This window comes from Carcharodon carcharias, chromosome 5 (assembly GCF_017639515.1).
Source record: "Carcharodon carcharias isolate sCarCar2 chromosome 5, sCarCar2.pri, whole genome shotgun sequence".
Taxonomy (NCBI): domain Eukaryota; kingdom Metazoa; phylum Chordata; class Chondrichthyes; order Lamniformes; family Lamnidae; genus Carcharodon; species Carcharodon carcharias.
The window spans coordinates 156,615,113-156,640,300 of NC_054471.1; the positions used below are offsets into that span (position 1 = coordinate 156,615,113).

The 25,188-nt window shown below is 42.7% G+C and overlaps 1 long non-coding RNA gene across 2 annotated transcripts in view; it reads right to left on the reverse strand.

Annotated features, from left to right (window-relative positions):
- Positions 1–24,921, reverse strand: part of LOC121278324 — a 37,065-nt gene extending 12,144 nt beyond the window's left edge. Inside the window, exons 1-2 of one of the 2 annotated variants that reach the window (XR_005943105.1) lie at positions 24,884–24,921; positions 19,730–19,822 (exon numbers count right to left, since the gene is read on the reverse strand). This is a non-coding gene — a long non-coding RNA (uncharacterized LOC121278324). Of the gene's footprint in view, positions 1–19,729; positions 19,823–19,911; positions 19,983–24,883 lie in introns of those variants that run through there. The other variant, XR_005943106.1, reaches the window with a different exon arrangement.
- Positions 24,922–25,188: the final 267 nt, after the last annotated feature.

Sequence of the window (25,188 nt, forward strand, 5' to 3'; positions counted from 1 at the left end):
TCTTTTGATCCTCCTTTGCCGAATTCTAAACTGCTCCCAATCCTCAGGCTTGCTACTTTTCCTAGCAACTTTATATGACACGTCTTTGGATCTAATACTATCCTTAATTTTTTTTTTGTTAGCCATGGTTGGGCTGCTTTTCCTGTTGTGTTTTTGCACCAGAATGGAATGTATAACTGTTGCAATGCTTATATTCGTTCCTTAAATATTAGCCATTGCCTACCCACCGTCATGCCTTTTAATGAATTTCCCCAATCTATCTTAACCAATTCATGACTCATGACTTTGTAGTTTCCTTTTATTAGATTTATGACCCTAGTTTCAGATCAGACTACTTCATTTTCCATCCCAATGAAGAATTCTATCATGCATGGTCACTGTTCCCTGAATGACCCCGCAAAACAAGATTATTTATTAAACCGTTCTCATTGCACAATACCAAATCTAAGATAGCCTGTTCCCTAATTTGTTCCTTGATGTACTGGTCTAAAACAAATCTCATACGTACTCCAGGAATTCATCCACTACAGTATTATTGCTAAAATGGTTTACCCAACCTATATGTAGATTAAAATCACCCATGATTACTGTAACACCCTTGTTACATGCATCTCTAATTTCCTGTTAATTCCATCCCCTTCCTTATCACTACTATTTGGAGGCCTATAGACAATTCCCACTAATGTTTTCCACCCCTTGTTGCTTCTTAGTTCCACCCAAACTGATTCTACATCTGGGTTTTCTGAGCCAATGTCCTCTCTCACTATTGCACTGATTTCATCCTTAACTAGCAATGCCATCCCACCTCCTTTTCCTTTTTGCCTGTCCTTCCTAAATATCGAGTACCCTTGGATATTCAGTTCCCAGCCTTGATCACCCTGCAGCCATGTTTTCGTAATCGCAATCATATTGTACCCATTTCCATCTATTTATGCTGTTAATTTATCTACCTTTTTGCGAATGCTCCATGCATTCAGATACAGTGCCTTTAGACTTGTATTTTTAACATTTTTACACAATTTTTGCTGCTAGCCCTTGTTTCCTCTGCCTTCCACTTTTGCTTTCTACTTTTCTGTCTTTCATTCCTATTTTTGTTTCCCTCTCTTGTGTCTCCCCACACAGGTTCCCATCCTCCTGCCAGTCTAGTTTAAACCTACTCCCACATTACTAGTGAATACCTCTGCAAGGATATTGGACCCAGTCCTGCTAGGGTGCAACCCGTCCAACTCCTTCCCTAGAATCGGTCCCAATGCCTTAGGAATCTAAATCCTTCCCTCCTACACCACCTCCCCATCCACACATTCATCTGATCTATTCTCCTATTCCTGATTTCGCTTGCACATGGCACTGGGAGTAATCCTGAGATTATTACTTTGAGGTCCTGTTTTTTAATTCATTTCCTAGCTCCCTATATTCTGCTTTCAGGACTTCATCCCTTTTTTTACCTATGTCAACAATATAAAAATGACACTAAGGCCAAATTTCCATCTGCAAGTCAGGTGTGCAGAGTTGGGAACAAAGTAAAGTTCCAAATGTCTGTTGCAGCCTACCCAACCCAAGGAAATGTTTTTTTTTTCAAAGCACCCTTTCAAAATCTTTCATAATTGTAGAAACTTCTATTAAATCTGTTTTAACCCTTCTCTCATGGAAATAGTGCCAGAACTTGCTATAGAGGGAGTGCAGCGAAAATTTATCCGACTGATTCCTGGGATGGCGGGACTGACATATGAGGAGAGATTGAGTCAATTAGGATTATATTCACTGGAGTTCAGAAGAATGAGGAGAATCTCATAGAAACCTATAAAATTCTAACAAGACTAGACAGGGTAGATGCAGGAAGGATGTTCCCGATGTTGGGGGAGTCCAGAACCAGGGGTCACAGTCTGAAGATATGGGGTAGACCATTTAGGACTGAGTTATATATAGCTCTTGAGGCAAAAGGGATCAAAGGAAATGGGGAGAAAGTGGAAGCAGGCTATTGAATTGGATGATCAGCTATGATCATAATGAATGGTGGAGCAGGCATGAAGGGCCAAATGGCCTGCTCCTAGTTTCTATCTTTCTATGTTTCTATGTAATTGTCAAGTTTCTTTCATATGTTGTTATGACAGGAAACTAGCAGAACCTGTGAATTGTGTTGATAACAACAATGACTTGCATTTATTTCGTGCTCCCACTTCAGTTGTAAGTGGTCCGATCATGCAAAATTTGAAGGCTCGGACGTTTGAATTACTCTAGCAAGTTGCTTGTGGGGGCATCTTATTGAATGCCTTCTAAAAATCCATTTACACACCGCATCTACTATACTCTGTTCATCTATTCAGTTGGCAATTTCTTCAAAAGGGGCAATTAAATTAGTCATAAATGAATTTTCTTTTAACAAACTGTCACAGCTTCTCCTAAGTTAACTTTTATTTAAAAATGCTCACTGATTTTATCTTGGTTACCAAAGTAAATGGATTTTATACATTGTTAAAAAAGATTTAAAGTCTTCTATTAAAATTCAGCTCATTTTGATATTAAGTAATACTAAAAATACATTGTTCAATCTCTAATAATATGTTTGGTGTGACTTTGACAAAGAAAACCAGTACAAAAATCATTTCAATAATGTAGATCAAGGAAACAAACTACAAAAATATCAATACCCAAAATATCAATATCAAAATATTAACATCTATAATGACGAACGCTGGGCAAGTTCCATTCTGACAATCTCATCATGATCTTGCTCTATATCTCCTTTGCAAAAGTCAGTGGTTATGATACAGATGTTAAGTATAGTACAAATTATAACAATTTTTGGAAACAGGAAATCCTCAATGATAAAACGTTACCCTTTTAACTTTAGAACAGTACATGTTCAAACCCAAACATATTGAATTGAATTATTCCCTCGGAGTCATGAGGGTCCTAACTGCAAGAATCAACAACCAAAACAGTTAATAATTAAGCAATAACTGTTAAATTAGTAGTACGATGCAAAATATTTATAAGGATGCTGATGTAGGACAACGAAAGTTCACACCTTGCTTGTAGAAGCCAAGATGCTATTAAGTTCTGATGTCCTCTCTACGGGGTGTCCTATGAAAAAGTGCATAATATGCAGAGCCAACATTTTGAAATTATCAGACAATAAGTGCCAAAATGCGTGATGCATTGTGGAGCATGCTATCATGTGGGTGTTAAAGCAGGTTCTGTATTCTGTGTACCTGTTCTGGTGGTTCAGACTGACCAAAAATATCCTTTGGCACTTTTCAAAGATGGCTGGCAAATATTCTTCCTTTGTCCAACATCACGAAAAGCAATTGGCTATTTATCTAATTTTCAGTTCCTTGACTTGCTGTGCATAACCTGGCTGCTGCATGTGCCTACATAACAACAGTGATTGCAATCAAAAGTAATTCATTACCTGTGAAGCACTTCTGAAGGCCCTAAAATGTAATAAGCATCCATATGTATTGAAGTTTCTTCTTTCTCTTTCTAAATAAAGCTTAATGTTCTCTTCTACCTTACCAGAAATCTCACAATAACTGACACATTTTCAACAAAGCAGGGAAAACTGAAAATTATACTCCTACAATACAAACATACATGGGCGGTTACCAGTAACAAGGCATCTCAGTGAAAAGCGCTATACTCCAGAAAGCCAGTTGGTGAAAAATAGGGCAGAATTTTAGACCAACTCGCACCCTCCACCGCCCCCCCAACCCCCACCCGCCGTTGGCCGGTTTGCGGGCAGGGGGCCATTAAGTTATATGGTTGGCCATCCATCTGCTCCAGACCTGTCTGGTATTTTAGTAGCCCGCCTGCCCTTACCAATATTGGCCACCTAAGGATTACTTCCCACCTGGCTTCAATTTTAAGGATGACAAGAGGAGGTCAGAGGCTGGAGGAAGCCCTGCAGTTTATGCTGCTTGGGCTTTGAGCAGGAAAGGTGGAGGTAGGAAAGGTCATCACTTTGACAGCACGTCTCATTTTTCAGTAATACCGAAGAGTTGGACTTCTTCATTGACATAGCCATTTAGCAATTTTTGCCTCTACAGGCTCCAGGTCAGCAGGAGGTTGGTTAAAGATCTATGTCATCTTCTGCAAAGGCACTAATTCATTGTCTTAAACAATTAAAGTCTATCTGGAAATAATACATGGATGAATGCCAAACAAGCATTTTAAGTTCTGTCGAAGGGTCATGAGGACTCGAAACGTCAACTCTTTTCTTCTCCGCTGATGCTGCCAGACCTGCTGAGTTTTTCCAGGTAATTCTGTTTTTGTTAAGCATTTTAAGTATTTATCCTGGAACTTTGCAGATTGAAAGGAATACAATGCTTAGTTTGTAAAATGGTTCTAGATAGCCGAGAGGCAAAAGTTATAATATATCCTAAATGGACAAACTTTTTGGGGTGTGGTGGCTTCAGAGTGGTTATATTGAGAGAACTGACTCAAATAATAGTTTTTTTTTTCAAACAGAGCCACATCTAAAATGTAAGTTCTACCCTGCCTGCACAGTTGCTTTCTGGCCCTGATGAGCACTTTCAGCAACTTCTATGTTTATTCAGTATCACAGCTTCTGTAGCTTTGGCCAGGATTTTGCGCTTCTGTTGGTGGCAGGTGTCATGACAAAATAAAGGCCCACATGCCATTTTCCTTCCCTATTACCTGTTGAACTTGTATGTTAGCTTTCTGGAATTCATGCTCAGGGATTCCCAAATCCTTCTGTGCTGCAGCTTTCTGCAGTCTTTCTCCATTTAAATAATATTCAGCTCCTCTACTCTTCCTGCCAAAGTGCATAACCTCACATTTTCCACATTATATTCCATCTGCCAAGTTTTTGCCCACTCACTTAACCTGTCTATACCCCTCTGTAGGGTCCTTGTGTCATCTTCACCACTTGCCTTCCCACCTATTTTTGTGTCTTCTGCAAACTTGGTGATAATAAATTCACTTCCCTCATCCAATTTATTAATATATATTGTAAATAATTGAGGCCCCAGCACTGATCCCTGTGGCACTACACTGGTTACAGGTTGCCATCCTTATTTACCTGTGCTACTGCCTTCAGGGATCTAAGGACATATATACCAAGGTCCCTCTGATCCTCTGAACTTCCTAGGGTCCTACCATTCATTGTGTATTCCTTTACCGTGTTAGTCCTCCCAAAATGCATCACCTCACACTTCTCAGGAATAAATTCCATTTAACACTGCTGTGCCCATCTTACCAGCACATCTATATCATCCTTTAATCTAAGGCTTTCCTCCTCACTATTTACAACACCACCAATTTTCGTGCCATCTGCGAACTTACTGATCATACCTCCTATATTCACATTTAAATCATTAATGTACATGACAAACAGCAAGGGCCCTAGCACCGATCCCTGTGGTACACCACTCGTCACAGGCTTCCAATCGCAAAAGCAACATTCAACAATCATCCTCTGCCTCCTGCCACTAAGCCAATTTTGGATCCAATTTGCCAAATTGCTCTGGATCCCATGGGCTCTTACCTTCTTGGCCATTCTCCCATGTGGGACCTTGTCAAAAGCCTTACTGAAGTCCGTGTAGACTACATCAACTGCACTACCCTCATCTACACAACTAGTCACCACATCAAAAAATTCAAACGAATTTGTTAGACGTGATCTCTCCCTGACAAAGCCATGCTGACTACCTCTGATTAATCCCTGCCTCTCCACGTGGTGATTAATCCAGTCCCTCAGAATTTTTTCCAATAGTTTCCCTACCACTGATGTTAGACTCGCTGGCCTGTAATTACCTGGTTTATCTTTACTACCCTTCTTGAATAATGGTACCACATTCTCTATCCTCCAGTTCTCCGGCACCACTCTTGTGGCCAGACCGGATTTGAAAATTAGAGTCGGAGCTCCTGCAATCTCCTCCCTTGCCTCACATAGCAGCCTGGGATACATCTTCTCTGGCCCTGGGGACTAATCCACTTTTAAGCCCACTAAAAACGCTAATACCTCCTCCGTTTCAATGCTAATTTGTTCAAGTATATCACAGTCACCTCCCTGATTCCTACACCTACATCGTCCTTCTCCATAGTGAACACAGAGGAAAAGTAATCATTCAAAACCTCACCTACGTCCTCCGGCTCCAAGCACAGATTGCAACTTTTGTCCCTAATTGGCCCTACTCTTTCCCTGGTTAACCTCTTGCCCTTAATATATTTATAAAATGCCTTGGGATTTTCCTTTATTCTTGCCTGTCAATGTTTTTTCATGTCCCCTCTTCGTTCTCCTAATTACTTTTTTAAGTACCTCCCCTACACTTTCTGTATTCCTCTAGGGCTTCTGCTGTTTTCAGCCCTCTGTATCTGCCATAAGCTTCCTTTTTTCCCTTATCCAATCCTCTATATCCCTTGACATCCAGGGTGCCCTGGACTTGTTAGTCCTACCGTTCAATATTACGGGAATACGTTGGCCCTGAACTCCCACTATTTCCTTTTTGAATGACTCCCACTGTCTGATGTTCACTTTCCTACAAGTAGCCGCTCCCAGTCCACTTTGTCCAGATCCTCTCATATCATATTGAAACTGGCCTTCCCCCAGTTCAGGACTCTTATTTCTGGTCAATATTTGTCCTTTTCCATAACTACCTTAAATCTTATAGAGTTATGGTCATTATCCCTGAAATGCTCCCCCACTGACATTTCTACCACTTGCTCGGCTTCATTCCCTAAGATTAGATCCAGTACTGCCCCTTCTCTTATAGGACTTTCTATGTGCTGGCTCAAAAAGCTCTCCTGGATGCACTTTAACAATTCCACCCCCTCTAAGCCTTTCACACTAAGACTATCCCAGTTAGTATTCTGGAAGTTGAAATCCCCTACTATTATTACCTTATTATTTTTACGCTTCTCTGAGATTTGCCAACATACTTCCTCCTCTATCTCCCACTGGCTGTTTGGATAATACACTCCCAGCAATGTGTTTGCATCCTTTTTGTTTTTAGGTTCTACCCATATGGCCTAATTTGAGGAACCTTCTAAGATACCATCCCACCTTAATGCAATAATTGACTCCTTGATGAACAGTGCAATGCCACCTCCTCTTTCACACCACCACCACCCCCATCCCCAACCCCTGCCATGCCTGAAGATTCTATAACCTGGAATATTAAGCTGCCAGTCCTGCCCTTCCCTCAACCATGTCTCTGTGATAGCAACAATATCATATTCCAATGTGTTAATCAACGCCCTCAATTCATCTGCCTTACTTGTAAGATTCCTTGCATTAAAATAGATGCAATAAATCCAGCCATGCATTATTCCTTTGTGCCTTAACAGGTCTATATTTGCTCTGCCTTCCAGGCTGACTTAGTTTCTCTTCTATGTTGCACTATGCATCACCCCTGACTGTACCTCCACCCTGTATCCCTGCCAAATTAGTCTAAACTACGGGAAGGTGTAAAGTGGGAGGAAGGTTTAAGGGCTGAGGAAGATGTACAGAGGCGTGATAGTGTAAGGGGGCTGGAATGTCCAGGTGAATGTACAAGGGAGTTGCCTGTGGGGTCAATAACTGCTTCCTGGGGCGCGAACTCAGGGTGGGCGTAGTAGGAGGGAATGGTGAGTATTGGACGGTGCAGAGTGAGCCAGTAGGGTGAGGGTGGAAGGGTGATGGTGTGACAGTAGTGGTAGAAGGGCAGCGAGGCTGGTTGGTGGGGATACGAAGGCAAACTCAGACTCTGGGGGTGGAAAGGAGAAATTTGGGGAGGCCAATGTGGATGGGGGCAGAATTTTCAGGAAGGTAGGGAATGTGCATGTTCACCTGGACATTCTGGAAGGAGGAGAGTTCGGGCTGGATGGTAACGGTGAGGAGGTGGAAGGTGATGCCGGGGGGTCCACTGTGATGGGGGAAAGGACATAGGTGACTGGAGGAGGGGAAAAATTGGGGGATCTTATTAGAACCTTACTGACTACCATATTGCATAAATCAAAAGTGGGCTGAGCCTCATTTTGGACGGGCACAGGTGCTGCATGGGAGTGTGATCAGTGGGTGGGCGGTGTTGTAGGTAGGCTCAGATGGACAACTGAATGAGAACCCCAGCAGGCAGCATTGAAAATGCTCAGCACAGTGAGATGAGTGTGTGGATGAAGGTTCCACATACGTGGGAGAGTACTTGCATGAGGCTCGGGAAGGCCCTGCCACACACACACACAATTCTCCCTCCAGATTCGCTTCTGGTCCAGCTGTGTGCAGTTGAACTGCTAGAGGGGGGAGATGCAGGGGGAAAACTTGTGAAGCCTGCCAATGATGCTGAAAGATAAACATTACACATTATTCAGTGAAAGTGAATATATTTTCAAATTATAAAGTGACAAAATGCTTTCACTCATGCAACCACTTATGATCAAAATTTCTTGATGTTTCTAGGCCTACCACTTCTTCTAGGTGCTGCCCTAACATCTGCAGCAGGGGTAGAGACAGCCTGTGCAATGGCTATCCCTGTTGGTGACAGGCATGCGTCCTCTGGAGAGACGAGGCCTAGAGGGCCCTGGCTTGCTTTGCCTGTCCTCCTGTGGGCCAGCTGCTCCTTCTGCAGTGACAGAGGGGCTCACAGGCAAAAGGGACTCGGAGGGAGTGAACAGCCTCTAAGATTCCTGAGTGGATGACCCAGGGATGTCCAGCTGTCACTCCTCCTCCCTTTGGGTGCCCGAGGGCCATGGCCTAACTCCTTGAGGGGAAGAAGCACCCGAAGGGATGTCGAGGTGCCCCATTTCCCCCTCGTGTTGCCACTGCAGGAACTCACCCATGGCTACCCTGATGGAGCGCAGGTCTGCGTGTGTTTCTGTGCTCTGTCGGATCAGGGTTTCATGCGTCCGCCATCCTTCCCATGGAAACCTCCATAAGTGCACATGTAGGCACCACTTCATCAGAGAGCAGGCAGACACACTCCTCCGACTCACGTGCCACTCTGTTGAGGACATCCAACAGCTCTGCATGATGTTCCCCTGCCTTCTGCTGACTCTCCACGATGAGTTGGAAGGCTAGATGCAGAGGCCCGTCATCTGACTTGGACCTCACAGATGCCTCTTCCCCAGCAGTTCTCTGAGAGCCATGCAGCTCAGTTGAACCTACCTCTTCCTCCTATGGATACGTATCCATCCGGTGGCCACCAGATTGTGACCCCGAGCTTGCTCTAGGTCTAGGTTCCACTGAGGTGTGTGTCTCTGCGCTGGTGGAAGGTGTGGGTAAGTGCTGTGATGGGTCATCCAGCTCCTCAATGGAAGAAATGTCCTCTTGGTCTGGAGGTGAGGAGTTGGATGGAGCTGAGGAACTGGCTGACGGTGTTGGTCAATTGGCAGAGCCCCTGTGAACCAAAGTAGAGATAATTAGTGCATGGCAGCAGAGTGAAAAACAGGAGAGAGAGCACTCACAGTTGTGTTGAGAGAGGATCCTCATGTGGGCATTCACAGCCAACCTCATCTTTGGCACAGGAACAGTCTACATCACCAGCCAGTGTGATGGAATGCTCCTCAAAGTGAGTGAGGGGCCTAATATTGGGCACTCCACCTGGTCTGGGGCCTCTCCCTCCTGTTGTGAGCCTGCATGAAAGCAGATGGAGACAGTGTGAGCAGAACATGCCAGGGTAGATGATAAGTATGTGTGGTAAGTTTCTGTAGTGAGTGGAGCCATGGACGGGATGAGGATGCGAGCTGCAGAGGATAAGAGCCTGAGGGAGATGTAAGGGTGTGTGTGAGAGTCAATGGTGTTGCCCCTTGAGGTGTGAGATCCCTGTGGCTGTGCGATGGCTTTGTGAGTGTGTAAGTTGAGAGTGATGAGGTAGTTGACTTATCCTGGCGGAAAGAATGAGATCATTCATCCACTTCCTGCACTAGATGGCTGACGTCTTGTTTGCTCCGTTGGCGCTGACTGCTGCTGCCACCACCTCCCAGACCAGATTAGTGACTCTGGTGGACCTCCTGCGGCCGGAGTGGGAGCAGAGGACATTACGGTAGGCCTCAATGGTGTCCAAAAGGCGCTCCACTGAGGCGTCACTACATTTGAATGCTGCTGTCTTCTTTGGCTTCAGAGCCATTTGAAGCCTGGAGCGAACCTGCTCTGGAGACATGAAGTAGGCTGCGCTCTGGTACACTTTAAATATGGCACTTAGGTGACAGCATGTCTGGCAAATGCAAGCCCCCCCCCCCACCCCCCACCACCCACCCACCAGCAATCCAGCATGTTTCCTGTGAATGAATTATTACTGAAGTGGGACACACAGGGAAGGGGACAATATGGCGCAAAAGCTATTGGCCACCACTGCACTTCATGCAATTCAGGGAAAATTCCACCTTTCATTGACCGTTTAACAGGTGCTGTGACTTAATGGCATCTTAAACCAGCAATTACAAAAAATTTTTATCCTCTTGATATGAATTCTTATTCAGGCAAATTTGTGAATGTTCCACAAAGGATGTACTGATTAATTGAGGAGTTTCAGTGATATAGTTCCCTTCAAGAAAATTATTAATGTATACCCTGGTCCACGCAAATGATAAAACATTTGAAAATGATCTAAATAATCTATAAAATAATGAACACTTATTCTTTTCATTCAGTTTTCATCTCAAATTCCCCTATTTTCAATAATTTCCTTACTTCAGAGCTGTGTTGTAATGATTTAGAAAAAATAATTTGCATTTGTCTACGTATAGCCTTTCCCAATCTCAAGAGGTCCCAATTTATAACCAATGAATTACTTTTTGAGGTGTAGTCACTGTTGCAATGTAGGAAAGACTCAGTCAATTTACATATACCAAGCTCTGACAAATAGCAATGTGAGCATGATCGGATGATGGGCCAAATCTTCTGAAGAGTGGCAATCGCCATCATATTGTCACTTCACTCCTATTGACTTACCTTGCACTGGAACTCCACATTTCCCACCTGGACTTCCAAACCAGGCAACCTGAAAAATGTGGAGCATACCTGCTTTTGGAGTCCTTCCTTCATAATGTAGGAACATCAGGGAAAAGCCTTGCACCTCCCCCCCCGCCCCCCACCCCAATTTGTTACCGCACTAGCTGCCGTACTTTGGTGAGTTTAAATGTCCCAAATCATTTTGACAAACTCCGGAGAGAAAGGCATTGTGTAAAGTAAGTGGGTGAGGGAGTAGGGTGGCAGCTAAATGGGGGAGGGGGTAGGGTGGGGGTTTGGAGGGTAGTGAGGAGGTGGGTAGTTTAGTCAGGGGAGTCCTTGGGTGTTGGGAGCAGCAGTCAGGGGTAGAGGTGATATTTGGGGGGTAGTCATAGGGTCTGGAGGGTAGTCAGTGGTTGGGGGGCAATCAGGGAGTTGGGAGAGTAATAGAGGGGTGGGGACTAGTTGGAAGAGTAGTCAGAGATGGGGGGGGGGGGTAGACAGGGGTTGGGAGGCTAGTTGGGGGTGAGCGGATAGTCAGGGGTCAGGGATGAGTCGGGTGATCGGGCGGAGGGTAGGCTGGGTGGCCAGTGGAAAGTGGGAGGGGTGGCAGTATAGTTACGCAGTAGTTAGAACTGGTTTTAATCCTTCTAACATCTCCTGGTCAACTATTCTGTTAAATGAGTCCGAACCATCCAAAGCCTTTGTCTCCTAACTCAGAATTTCAGAGGGTTCCAGACACAGGGTAATTGTCCAATGGAACTTGAAACTTCCTGGGCAATTCCCGTGTAGTTAGTACATGGGGACTTCCGAGGGAACGCCAGCATATCTTCTAGGGTACCTCCAGGGTACAACCATCTGGGATCTGGGCCATTTAAGATGCTTTTGTAATGTTGACTGAGGATAGATATTGGCTAGAACACCTGGGATAACTCCCCTGCTTTTCTTTGCAATTGTACCATGGGTATTTTATGTGCCCCCACAAGAGCTGATGGGGGTCAATTTAACATCTCATCTGAAAGGTGGCACTTTCGATAGGGTAGCACTCCCACCAGTCTCTAGATTGTCAGACCCACAATCTACTGGCTCAAAGCTGAGAGTGCTGCCTAGTGGTGTTGATTTGGACCTGCTTGTATGCCTCCAATCTGAATTGTATATTCTACTAGAAACCATATATACTTGCAAGCTTGATAAAGGTTGCAAAATTGCTTTACTTTTGAGTAGCTAAGTGATTCGTCCTATAATGTTTAACAAAGGAACTTCCTGGTTTCTCACACTACGGCCTCAAAGCATCCTAAAACACTAAAGAACATCAAGCCAACAGATAAAGGAATGACAGATGTTTTAAACAAAGGGGCACAGGTCTCAACAACCTGCATGGCCTGAGAGCACATAACAACATTTTTGATGAAGAATAATGTTCTGATTAATGAAATACTTTGGAATCTCAGATAGCTAAATTACTTTGATAATCGATTGTAATTTAGCATTGCCAAGTCAAAGCTTAGCGATTGGTCTCTGTAATTGAGGGTTTATCTAGCCAACATTTTTTGACACTCTTGATGCTACTTAGATAACCTCAAAATATTTGCTTCTTGAAATGGATTGAGATTATGAAAATGGTTTAGCACTTAAAGCACAAGTCACATAAAATAGGAAATTCTTCAGCATTATGAAGATTACAAAGCATATGACAATTTATAAAATATTGTGGTCACCCCCTCCTTCCCAATTTTCCCCCAAGGCCACTTGAAAGCTACTATACTGAGGAAAACTTACAAACATGAGAGCTAGGTAAAGACCAGCTGGTCTAACTAGGCTACCCATACTCACCATACTTACCATATTCATGGTGGCCAAAGCATCAAAACATTTTTAAAAAGCAAGGGCTAATAAGATAATAAAAAACTCAAGAAAATTGCTAATTCAAAAGCAAAATACTACATATGCTGCAAACCTGAAATATAGATTTGTAAAAAAGTGGTAGCATCTGTGATCTGAGAAAGAGAGTTAATGTTTCAGGTCAATTACCTTTCCTTAGAAATGGAAAATGTTAGATATGTAACAAGCTTTAAGCATGTACAGAGGCAGGGGAGGGGGCAAAGAACAAAAGGGAAGGTCTGTGATAGCGTGAAAAGCTGGAGAGATTAAATGAGAAAAGGGATGGAAGTGAGACATAGAAAGAAAGAAAAATGGCTCTAGAAGGGAAGTGTAAATGGGAAAACAGAATCATTACCAGCCCTTGCAATCTGACAACATGGAGGCAGAAGTAATGATCTGAAATTATTGACCTCAATGTTGAGTTTGGAAGGCTGTAAAGTATGTACCGTAATCAATAGATGAGGTGCTATTCCGTGTGTTCATAATTGGAACAGCGTAGGAAGATGAGATCAGAAAGGTCAGAGTGACAGTCGGGTGGATATTAAAATTGCAGGCAACTGGAAGCTTGGGACTATGTTTACAAATTGAAGAGAGTTCCACAAAGTGGACACCCACTCAGCTCTGAAGAAGGGTCATACGGACACGAAAGGTTAACTCTGTTTCTCTCTCCCACAGATGCTGTTACACCAGTTGAGTTTTTCCAGCATTTTCTGTTTTTGTTGCACCCGATCTGTGTTTGGTTGCCCCAGAACAGGCGAGATTGCATTGTAAGCAGCAAATAATATATACCAAATTGAAAGAACTTCAAGAAAATTACTGTTTCACTAGGAAGGTGTGTTTGAAGCCTTGGACAGTGAGAAGGGAGGAGGTAAAAAGAGAGGTGCTGCATCTCCTACACTGAATCAGAATCAGAATCACAGAATCACAGAGCGGAAGAGGCCCTTTGGCCCACTGAGTCTGCACCGACACATGAGAAACACCTTACCTACCTACCTAATCCCATTTACCAGCACTTGGCCCATAGCCTTGAATGTTATGACGTGCCAAGTGCTCATCCAGGTACTTTTTAAAGGATGTGAGGCAATCCGCCTCCACCACCCTCCCAGGCAGTGCATTCTAAACCGTCACCACCCTCTGGGTAAAAAAGTTTTTCCTCACTGCCATAAGAAGTTGCAGTAAGAAGGGTAGGGGATTTTGGGGATGACTGAGGAGTGGACCAAGATGTCATGGAGGGATTGGTCTCTTCAGAACGCTGAAAGGAGAGGGGAAACTCTGCTTGATGGTGGCAGTAATCTGGAGGTGGCAGAAAGTGATCCCTTAAACAGGGCTGGTGGGGTGAAAGGCGAGGGCAAAGGGAACATAATCATGATTTTGGGAGGAAGGGGAAGGGCTGAGAGCAGGACTGCAGGAAGTGGGACAGACTCAGTAGAGAGCCCTGACAACAATGGTGGAAGCCAATTCTTGGCCGAGAAAAAAGGTAGAATTATCGGAAGCATTGATATGGAAGGCGATAAAGTCATAACAGATGCGATGGAGATGGAGAAACTGGGAGAATGGAATAGAGTCCTTATAGGAAGTGAGATGGGAGGAAGTGTAGCCAAGGTTCCATCCACAGAATCACAGAACCACACAGTGCAGAAGAGGCCTTCTGGCCCATCGAGTCTGCACCAATACGTGCAGTGGGCTAACAGTGGATATTGGTTATTGGCCATCCCCAGAAATGGAGAAGTCACTGAAGGTCACGGAAGAATCAGAGGTGGACCATGTGAAGGTGAGGGAAAGGTAGAAATTGGGAGCAAGGTTGGGAATTTTTTGTCTATTTGAGTGAGAGCAGGAAATGGCATCAATGTATGGAAAAAGAGGTGAGGGAGGGGACTTGATTGAGACTGGAACAAAGAACTGAAAGAAGTTAAAGATGTAACAGATTTTAAGCAAGAAGAGGGACATGGAAAGGGAAGTAGGGAGCATGGGGGCAAAAACAAAAGATACATCTTTGATATATCTGTTCTTGACCAGTAGAACTGATTCTTTCCTAGTTCAACACTAGGGACTTGCAGGCCTTCCACTTCTTCCTTGAACAAAGGGCCAAGTTCCCATTCATCCCTCCACCTGGCTGAAGTTCTGATGAAAGATCATCAAACTGAAACATCAGCCAGAATTTTCCGGCCCCCTCGCGGGTAGGACCCACCTCAGGTGAGGCGGAGCCCCAGCCAGAAGTCCATTGACTTGCGGCGGGACCAGACGATCCCAGCAGCAGGCTGGTGTGTAAAATCCTGCCCATTAATTCTGTTTCCATCTGCACAGATGCTGCCTGACCTGCTGAGTAGTTGCAACATTTTCTGATTTACTGCTGACAAATTTCATCCTGACTCCCTTAGATGATCAAAATCAGTGCAGCAGTGTGTTTCCGCTATGGTTCAGTTGGCCTCTTGCCTCTGTGTTAAAAGGTTGTGGGTTTAAGTCCCACTCCAGGACCTAAGGGCGAAAATCAAGGCTTACATTCCAGTGCAGTAATGAGCAAGTACTGCTGCACTGTTGGAGGTGCCACCTTTCAGAAGAGACATTAAACCAAGGCCCAACCAGTTTTCAGGTGGACATAAAAGATCCCATGGCACTATTTGAAAGAAGAGCCAGGGAGTTATCCCTGGTATCCTGGCCAATATTTATCCTCAATCAACATCACAAAGCATATTACCTGGTCATTATCACATTGTTGTTTGTGGGAGCTTGCTTTTTGCAAATTAGCTGCTACATGTCCTACATTACAGCTGTGACTATTCTTCAAGAAGTACTTCATTGGCTGTAAAACGCTTTGGAACATTTGAAAGACACTCCATTCTTCTTTAACACTTTGAGCACAAGTTGCATAAATGTGTTAATATGGGCAGTTATTCAACAATATAAGGGTTACTGTGTATAGGACAACCACATCTATTGGCACCACCAACCTTCTGCTACTTCATCTGAAAGGCTGTTCCTAAAATGTGTGTTGAGGCAATGAATTTTATCAGAATGTTATACCAAATACAATATCACCGAGCCTAAACCTGTCCTCTCCCGCTATCTAAATTTTTGAGCACAAGCTATCAACCAGGAGCAGGAACCTTGATTGATTTCTCCTCTCCATATCTCGGGCTAGTACTGAGGCTTAAATTGCTTTAGCTGAAACTAGCTAGCAAAGCACGGAACAGAAACTAAATCTGGACCTTCCTTAATCTGTATGATTTAGCATGATGCTGGACAATATGTTATTTGTTCTTGTTGTTGGACAGTTTATTTACCCATTCAAGGTTTATGCTTTGTCTGCCGTAGCACTTTCTTAAAATTCTATTGGCATGGCAAGGACCTGGATGACTGGTCTGAAACCAGAGCAGGTGGCGATGGGATTGTTGAGGCGGGGGGGTGGTGGTGCAACCCTGCCTCCGTCACTTTTGGGTCCCTTGGCCACATTTTTCAGTCATTCAGTAACCCAGTAGCTTATTAATTGATACTGAGGCTCCAGTCCCTTTAAAGGATGGGTGCCCACCTCTAAGATCTGCTACGCAATTGGAGATCAGCAGCTCAGCTGTCGCACCAGCACAATCAGGAGTGGTGGCCACTGCTGAGACTGTGCCTGAAAGTCAAGTATGCCATGGATGAACAGTGCCCTCACAACCAGGTAAGTAGGTTCTGGAGGGCACTGGGGCCAGTCAGGCTAGCCCTGGCGAGGGTGATGGTGATTAGTGAGGGCAGTGACTGTTGCCTTGGGTTGGCTATTTCTGCTGGGGTGCTCCCTCCATGGGTCACAGAGTGCCCAAATAGGAGGGACACTCACCTGAGCCTACTGGGAGTCTGACAGGATGGTAAAATGCCAGTGGTGCCAGGAATGGCCTTTGACTCACCACTTGCGTGACTCAGTTGGTCAGGAGGGCTGTCACTTTGTGTCACTGGTCAAATGCCAGGGTGAAGGGAAGATAATGAGCACTCCACCCTTGTTTTGCCTCAACATTTTACACCACCCCCATCCCAATTGCCTCTCAGCTCACTCCTAGAGGACTGCTAAAATCCACCTGAGGGTCAATGGTGGGATTAATGTCATTGGGCCAAAACCTTGGAACTCCCTCTCTAGCAGCACTGTGGATGTACCTACACCAGATGAATATCAGCAGTTCAAGAACGCAGCTCACCACCACCTTCTCAAGGGTAATTAGAGGTGGGCAATAGATGCTGGCCGAGCCAACAATGCCCATGTCCCGTCAACAAATTATTAAAAGTGTGCCATTTTCTTGCCAGAGACAGGAAGATACGGATTTCCTGTCTTGTTGTTTTGGTATGTTTCTTAAAATTTTATTTGACCAACGGTGTTTGTACTTCTCATGATGTTATGAATCTCCTGATAAATTATTAGATAGAATAGTATACAAAATAAACAAGATTTTTCATTTAACAGTCTTTAAGACAGGCTTGCTATCTCATCAAAAAGTCATGTTATTTCTCATGCAGTTACAATGATCTTTCCATCATGTTGCTAAGTGGATCTGAATTCCCCGGACTTCGCCTCAAGACCAAATCGCAAATAATTCTGGCCTAGATTTTCGCACCTGGGTTGGGTGCATAGAGATAGGAGAATTCCCTACTGTGAACCCGACCTATAAAATGGCCACCTGCAGGTCGGATTTTCTTTCCGGTGGGACAGGCTGGATTGGAAATCAGGACTGCTGCCCCTGGAACAAGTGTGGAAGTTGCCGGGTGTGGAGATGGGCCAGGTGGAACACCTACCTCTATGCTCTATCACTGTGTTGAAATAAACAACAAAAGCATCCCTTCAATCCTCACCTCATCTCATCGCCCCACACAATCCCCAAGCCCCGTTAATGCCAAACTATGCCACCTCATGGCCCCTCATAGCTTCTATGCCAATTCATGCCCCCTCTACCCAACCTCATGGTCCCCATATCACCTTGTCTCCCTGAATCCCCATGGCCCTTTATAGCCTCTCTTCCAACTTAGTGCCAATCATGCCAACCCTTGCCTCCACACACCACTCTTTGGCCTTACTCCTTCCAAGCCCATGTCACCTTGTATCCTTTGACAAGCTCATTGACTGCTTTGAAAGCTCCTTGATAGCTTTGACAGCTCCTTGACAGCTTTGACAGTTCCTTCTCCATTTTGATTGTTTCTTGATATTTTGACAATTCTTTGACGGCTGGACAATTCTTTAACAGCTGGACAGTTCTTTAGCAGCTTGACAGTTCTTTCACAGCTGGACAGTTCTTTAGCAACTGGACAGTTATTTAGCAGCTGGACAGTTCTTTCACAGCTGGACAGTTCTTTAGCAGCTGGACAGTTCTTTGATAGATCGACAGTTCTTTGACGGCTGGACAGTTCTTTAGCAGCTGGACAGTTCTTTGGCAGTTCTTTGACAGCTGGACAGTTATTTGATGGCTGGACAGTTCTTTAGCAGCTGGACAGTTCTTTTTGGCAGTTGACAGCTGGGCAGTTCTTTGACTGTTGGACAGTTCTTTAACAGTTTGACGGTTTCAATGAGTTTGTACATAAAACGTTCATAATCATATCCACTTTTAATAATGCCAAAAGGTGCCTTATCTCTCCCAAAGGTGTCCCGGGACCACATCCAAAGAGTACCTTAACCCTTCAAAGGCTATCCAAATTCAGACCTCTTACCTAGTCTAATCTGCACGCTCCAAGTTTCAGACTCCTGGCTTTTCAAAGTCCCACTTCATTGGAAGCAGCTGGTGGTTTAAATGACCAGCACAAGCGTGAACCCTGGGCCAATTCCACTCCCACAAAAAATAGAACATACCATTCAGGACTTAGAATTTTCAGCCATTTCCTGGAAAATATGGGCCTCTATTTTATTTTGTTAGTTCTGTTTTAAAACAGAGAACCAAATTGATTCCTGCAGCAGAAAAAGGCTTCTTGTCCATCACTAGTGCTATTGATTTTCTTTTTTAGCAGGAATACAGGTTTCTCCTAATGTAGGGGAAGTTGCAAAATTCAGTTTTAATTTTCTGTAATCAGAGGAATCTATCTGTCACTATATTGTTTCTATTTAGTTTCTACCTCTTTTCATAAATCGTATCATCTTCAAGAAAGTGTTTTTGGCCACGTATTTATACCATAAGTAATGTTTACAGCTGGAAATATTCTGTTGTGCCTTTGGTTTCCTCTTTTTCACATCTTTTATTGTGCTTTTCTGTTCAATGTTCACCCCTGGAGTTAACTTTACATATTGGCCTGATTTATCCGTAAGTCATAACTGGTGAATAAAAACAAAATAGCGAAATGAACAGGAAGCAGCATGGGTACGAGATGTTGTCTTATCCCAATGTGTTGCAATACCTTTTTTGGTATATGTGTTAATTGCTGGTGCTGATTTACCTCCCCTTAACCAGGTGCATGGAATTTTGGGGTGTAAAGTTGCATCAAGATGGCTCAAGAACCATTTGCATTTCATGTGGACTTCTGGTTGAGGGGCAGTTTCCAGTTCATTGTAGTTCATTGAGATATTAGTATGTGAGTAAGATCAGTTGATATCATACTGGGTTGCAATCATGTTTCACTTATTTTTTCTTGTCACAGGTCAGATGGAGGTAATCTCACCCTTCAGCCAGCAGCTTCCCACTGCTAGACCACTTATACCTACTCCTATTCACTTGCGCACCATAATCCAATGTGCTGCACCCAGACTGGCTTTATAAATCCATAATGTACATGGATCTATGCTGCAGGTTGCCACAGTAATGCCAGTGACAGAGTGGCAGGTGGGGATTGGCCCTTCTGTGAGGCCTCTGTCGCAGTTCTTCTGCCATATTGACAGAGGTAGCACAAAGAAACGTATCAGAGTATGTCCTCAAAATAGTTTACTAAACAGCAGCCTTTGCCAAACAGTTGGCATGTATGCAAACTGGCAGTTATGTAAGTAAATAGTATAGAGTACAAAGGAATTTTAAGTGTTGTACTAACCTCAAGCCCGGGCTATGCAGTTTTCTTATGCTTTTCTGGCTTCTTCCTTCGAGTTTCTCATGCAGATGAATATAGTGCTGGGCAGGGGAGATGCTGAAAAGTGTACAAGCTTGTGATTGGCATCAATAGGAAAATGAATAGAAAGTGAAGGAATGCATGGAAAATCCAAATATGCTAATTACCAGAACTCAGAAATGTAACAAGATCAGGTGTCTCCAGGTGGAATGGAGAGAAGAAGCTCAGCTCCACTCAGTTCCGTACCCTTTTTCTTGCCAACAGAAATATCTAATGGGGAGGAATAAATAATTTCTTATGAGTATTGCTGAAAAAATACATGTTGTTGAAGCTTTTTGTCATGCACCCTACAGACAATTTGCATGAGTACCAAAGGGAACAACAATTTATGCTTCATGAGAAGAGTGCTGATTTGTTGGCAAGTGTGTTGTGATTGGTAGAGGCATTGCAATGGAGAATACACCAGTTGTCCAATCGTGGAATCACTGTTGGACATTGTGTTTTGAGTTTTGCAAGCACGGGCTGGTTGGGTACATCTTTTTTGAACTTTTGAGCAACAGGTGAAATTAGCTGTTTCATACTGCTACTATGCAGTAGCAACACAAGTGGTGTTCAACACTAACAGGATGCTGCTATCAAGCCAAAAAGAGGTTCCGTCTATCACACAAATGAATAACATAGTATACGAATTTCAGTGCCGGGGTGATGCTATGTATGTAGGCCGTACACCCCAAATACTGGTGGATCGTATCAAATAGCATGTCCCTTGGGCTGTTTTCAACAGGCAAGGTACCAACCATACCCAACCAGCCTGTGCTTGCAAAACTCAAAACACATGTCCAACAATAGATGTAATTCTGAGATTGGACAACATTTACTAAATAATCCTGAGTGTGCTAAGAATTACACCGACAACCAATTTAAGATTATCAGTTGGGTTTGCAGTGTGGTGTACTTACATGTGCTAGAAGCCACATATATTAACACACAGACCCCTATTCTTTGCAGACAGAAAGAACATGTACACACATTGCATCTGTTTTAGCTAAACACAATAGGCAACAGCCATTCTCTGGTTCATTCCCCAGTTCATTTCCCAGTGCAATGTCTTGACAATCAGAATCAATCTGCCTGATTTGAATTTAAACAAAGCTTGGCAGTTAACTGGTGCATTCTCCATTGCAATGTCCCTACCAGAGTCCACTTGCCAACTAATCAACACTCTCCTCTCATGAAGTATAAATGGTTGTTCACTTTACATTTAGTATTCTTGTGAATTGTCCTGATGGGTGCTAGATGAAAAGCTTCGACAACATGTGTCGTTTTTCAGCAACACTCAAGTTCCATACTACCAAATCTCTTCTGAGTTGGGTCAAAATTGCCAGCAGCTTTACAAAGTACAATCTTAGGCTACTCACAACCTGTAAGCTGGGTTTGATTCTATTCAGTATTTAGTTGTTTGTCACATTTCATTCAATTCTAATGGTGAAGACAAATAGAATTCCCATGTTTTAAGCCAATAGCCACACACAGACACACTTTCCAATTGAGTCACAGTATCACAATCAGGACAGAAGCCTGAAATGATTTGTTTCTCCTCCTTTCTAGCCCAGGGATTCTAAGACCAAAGGTAGCACATCTACTACTGGTCTAGCTGACTCAATACAGAGCAGAAATTGAGCTTGGGGTGATTCTGTTATTTATGTTTAACTTAGTTCTATATGAGGAAATGCACTTACATTCTGAAGAATTGGGATATCCATAGATCACTTTGCAACATTAACACACTCGTTAAATTTGTGCCACAACTAGTAGTTAAATATTTACTTCACAGTTCTGCATTTTTAAGTAAAGGGTTCAAGCTGTCTGATCCTTGAATCTGCTATTGGTGAAACAGTGTGTAAAATTATTTTCCATTTAACTTCAGCTTCAGAAGCTAAATGTGGAATTCATCAGCAATCAGAATTCAAATAATAACTCAGACATTTCATTAGGCCCTAAGCCTAACCATAATCAGAGTTTTAAACAGTGGTGATGACCATGTTTAACAGTAGTTGTTTAACAGAGGTACAAATGCTAGTTACTTACATTAAGAAGCAATCATTCTTAAGCCCTCAATTACATTTAATTATTTAATCAAAAGCTTCACTTTTGGGAGTGTAATCCTTTTAACCCTGAAGATTGGACGTATGAAGCTATGGCCATTTATAAAACTGATGCTGCTCCAATGCCATTATGATTTCCCCTCATAAAATACTGAATTAGGGATAGAAATAGCGTAAAATGTGGTGGCAAGTCAGTTACGTTCTGCATTATCAGCAGAGGGACACGTAAGGTGGAATTTAGTCCAGGAGATGGGGGTCCTGCCAGTAGACCCAGAAGTTGGTGGGATGCTCAAATTGATGGAAAGGGCCAACCACGATCACCAAGGCCAATTAGGGAAAGTGGTGTGTGGTGCCCATCTAATTACATGTCAGAGATGGGCCCTTTTGCTGCTCTCGCTGTTAATGATGCCTCTGGTGCCTGCGGATGCCTTGCTTGGCCTTGCTCCGCTCATGTGTCAAACAGTGTGATCTCCATTAAAAAATTAGGAAGACTGAGTTATACTGTTCAAAGAAAGAACAGCATTAATCTTGTTCCACATCAGGGTGCTATCCGATTGCTCATAATTAGAAAACAAAAGGTGATTATGCTCTACAGTGCAAAGTTGTGCTGCTCTTAGATTTTTTTATATATTCCTCACAACCAAGGTTCCAATGTCAAAGAAAGACATGCTGAAGTGAAGTTGACAAAAAAATCTTCCTGAATTTGAAGTTCTGTTCTCTGCCTCTCTGACTTTCCATCAGGCCCTCCTCCTCTGATCTGCCCTGTCAAACTGCAACTTTGTGAACACTTCCTATGGAAGGCAGCAGTTTAATGACTGGCCTTCCACCTCCCTACTTCTGCACCACAAGCTGTCACTTGTAGGGAATCTGACGGCCCATGATCTCTGCTCACCACTCGCTCAATCCCAAAAGGTATGTGTAATACCATTCAGCAGCATGAATGAATGTTAACAGCCTTCTTAACTATCTAAATTGGCTTCCCACTTTGTTGATGCAAATTCACTACCTCACTGCTTTCCCACGGCCGTTTAACTCGGCCACCAGTTTCTTTCATCAGGATTCCTATTTGTCTGCTCCCTCCCGATTCTATCACCATTCATGCCACAAAACCCACTTTGACAGGTTGCCCTAAATTCTGCCCACACAATTTTAAATCAGTCACAAAAAAGTCAGGAGAGAAACAATGCCTAAAGTCTCCTGGACACTAATGGGGGAAATTTTCCTCTCCTTTGCGAACAATGTCCAAATTTCAGCTGCAGAGCAGAGAAAAATGGGATTGAGTCCTGTCATGCCAAGAAGATACTAAGAGCTGTTTTTGGAAAGCAACTGCAGAACCTCACATAGGTAGTCATTATCATGGCAGTGACTCAATTTCTGCCTCAATTCTGGCCAAAATGCAGCAGGCCAAAACTCGGGACACATTTGGACAACAACACTTGAATCTGGAAATTCAGACAGGGGCAAGTCTGTGATGAGGAGGAATGCACTTAAGGAAAATGATCCCCGACCACTGCCTGAAAGGAGTGAGGAAAATTATTTTGGATCTTATACCTAACTTACTCGATGGATTGAAAAAAATTAACAAACCATATCACATTGTCCTCTGCAAAGTGTATGTAACACAGGGTGCTGCAAAGTACATGTAACACAGAGTGCTGCAACGTATATGTAACGCAGAGTGCTGCAAAGTATATGTAACACAGAGTGTCATGGTACTTATAAGGTCACCTGACACTAACATATATGTAAGTTGTAAACATTTGAGTAAAAGAAAGGCTTGAAAGCCTTGCACATGTTTGTGTAAAACCTATATAACTATAAATATTATGCTATATTAGATCAAAATTCCTAAATGGGAACAGGTCATTTGGCCCAACCAGTCCATTTTGGTGCTTATTTCCTACACAAACAATAAACTGAATGCTAAACACATACAACCAATGCAGAACATTAATCAATAAAGCTAATAAAAGGTTGAACTACTTAGCCAAAACAGCAGAATATAAGGCATATGAAGCAGTGATTCATTTTTGTAGTGCTCTGACCATACTGCACCTGGAATAATGCATTCAGTTGTGGTTGCTAAGAAGCCAAGAGAGACCTCATTTAACTAGCTCCACAAATACACCTAATTCTGACAGCTTGAGGAGGCCTTTCCCCTTATCCATCTCCAATGGTCATTTGTCTTTTAAGAAGTGGATGAGACTCCCCCTCCCCCCACCAAAGCCACTTAGCAAACACATAGGTAACTCCCAGAAAAGGTGGAAAACAAAGGCAACAATAATTTTTATAGGAATTCTGCCAGTCTTTCAGGCCCATTAATTGCTTTAAAAAAAATCACTGTAATGATCTACAATTCTCATATTTAAACAATTGTGTACAAATTTTACTTAAAATTTCCAAAGGCTTTGTTAGTTTAAGAGAATTCATAGTCAAAAATATAGGCTTAATTGTACGTTATTTAGTTTTATTTCTACATCTTTTTATTTTAATAGTTTTTGAATCAAATTTTTTCTATGATTTGATAAATGCTGCTCATAAAATGCAGCACGATAATTTAAAATATTAATTCATTATTTTTTCTATAATATCATCAAAGCATCTCCAGCCTGCAATAATTAGTCGAAAGAATGAGCTGCCAGCTGGTTTGTGTTTATTACATTATAATTCATTTTTTTCATAATCTGAATTTGCAACAGCTTTAATTTTAATGCTTGTTAACTTATATTGAAATAAGTATCTTTAAACAGACAGAACTTTATTTTTTGTATTCGGTAATTCAGAGAAAAAAAGATTAAATAGTAAAGTCCAAAAGTTGTATTTGGAACTTAGACTGAATCCAAAACGAGCACACCTCCGATTAGCAATATGTAGATTATGATGACAGAATTCTGTTTTTAAATATTGCAAAATAAATCATAAAGCAGCATTTTTACTTGGGCAGAAATACGTACTCCCATATCAAAATATCCTGGCACCCATTAATATGTCTGTTTTTCTACAGCAGTACTTATAGGCATTGCATGCTCCAAACCTTGCTTTTCTGCTAGCTGGACTTCTTTACGTATAATGTGGAAAAGAAGCTGGAAATAAAGAACAGACATTTCAGTACCTTAAAAAAGAAAATTAAAGTTCACATTTCAAATGTAGAAGCTTTGCCAGACCACAATCTTCAAGTCTGCATCTGAACAGTTAACTTGCCTCTAAATTATGAACTTTTAGAAGTTACTGTTCTTATTTCAGATTTGTAGTATTTGATTTTGCTCTTGATATAATATATTTACAATATATACGAAGCAATAAATTACCAACTACAAAAAATGAACCTGCATCATCTTT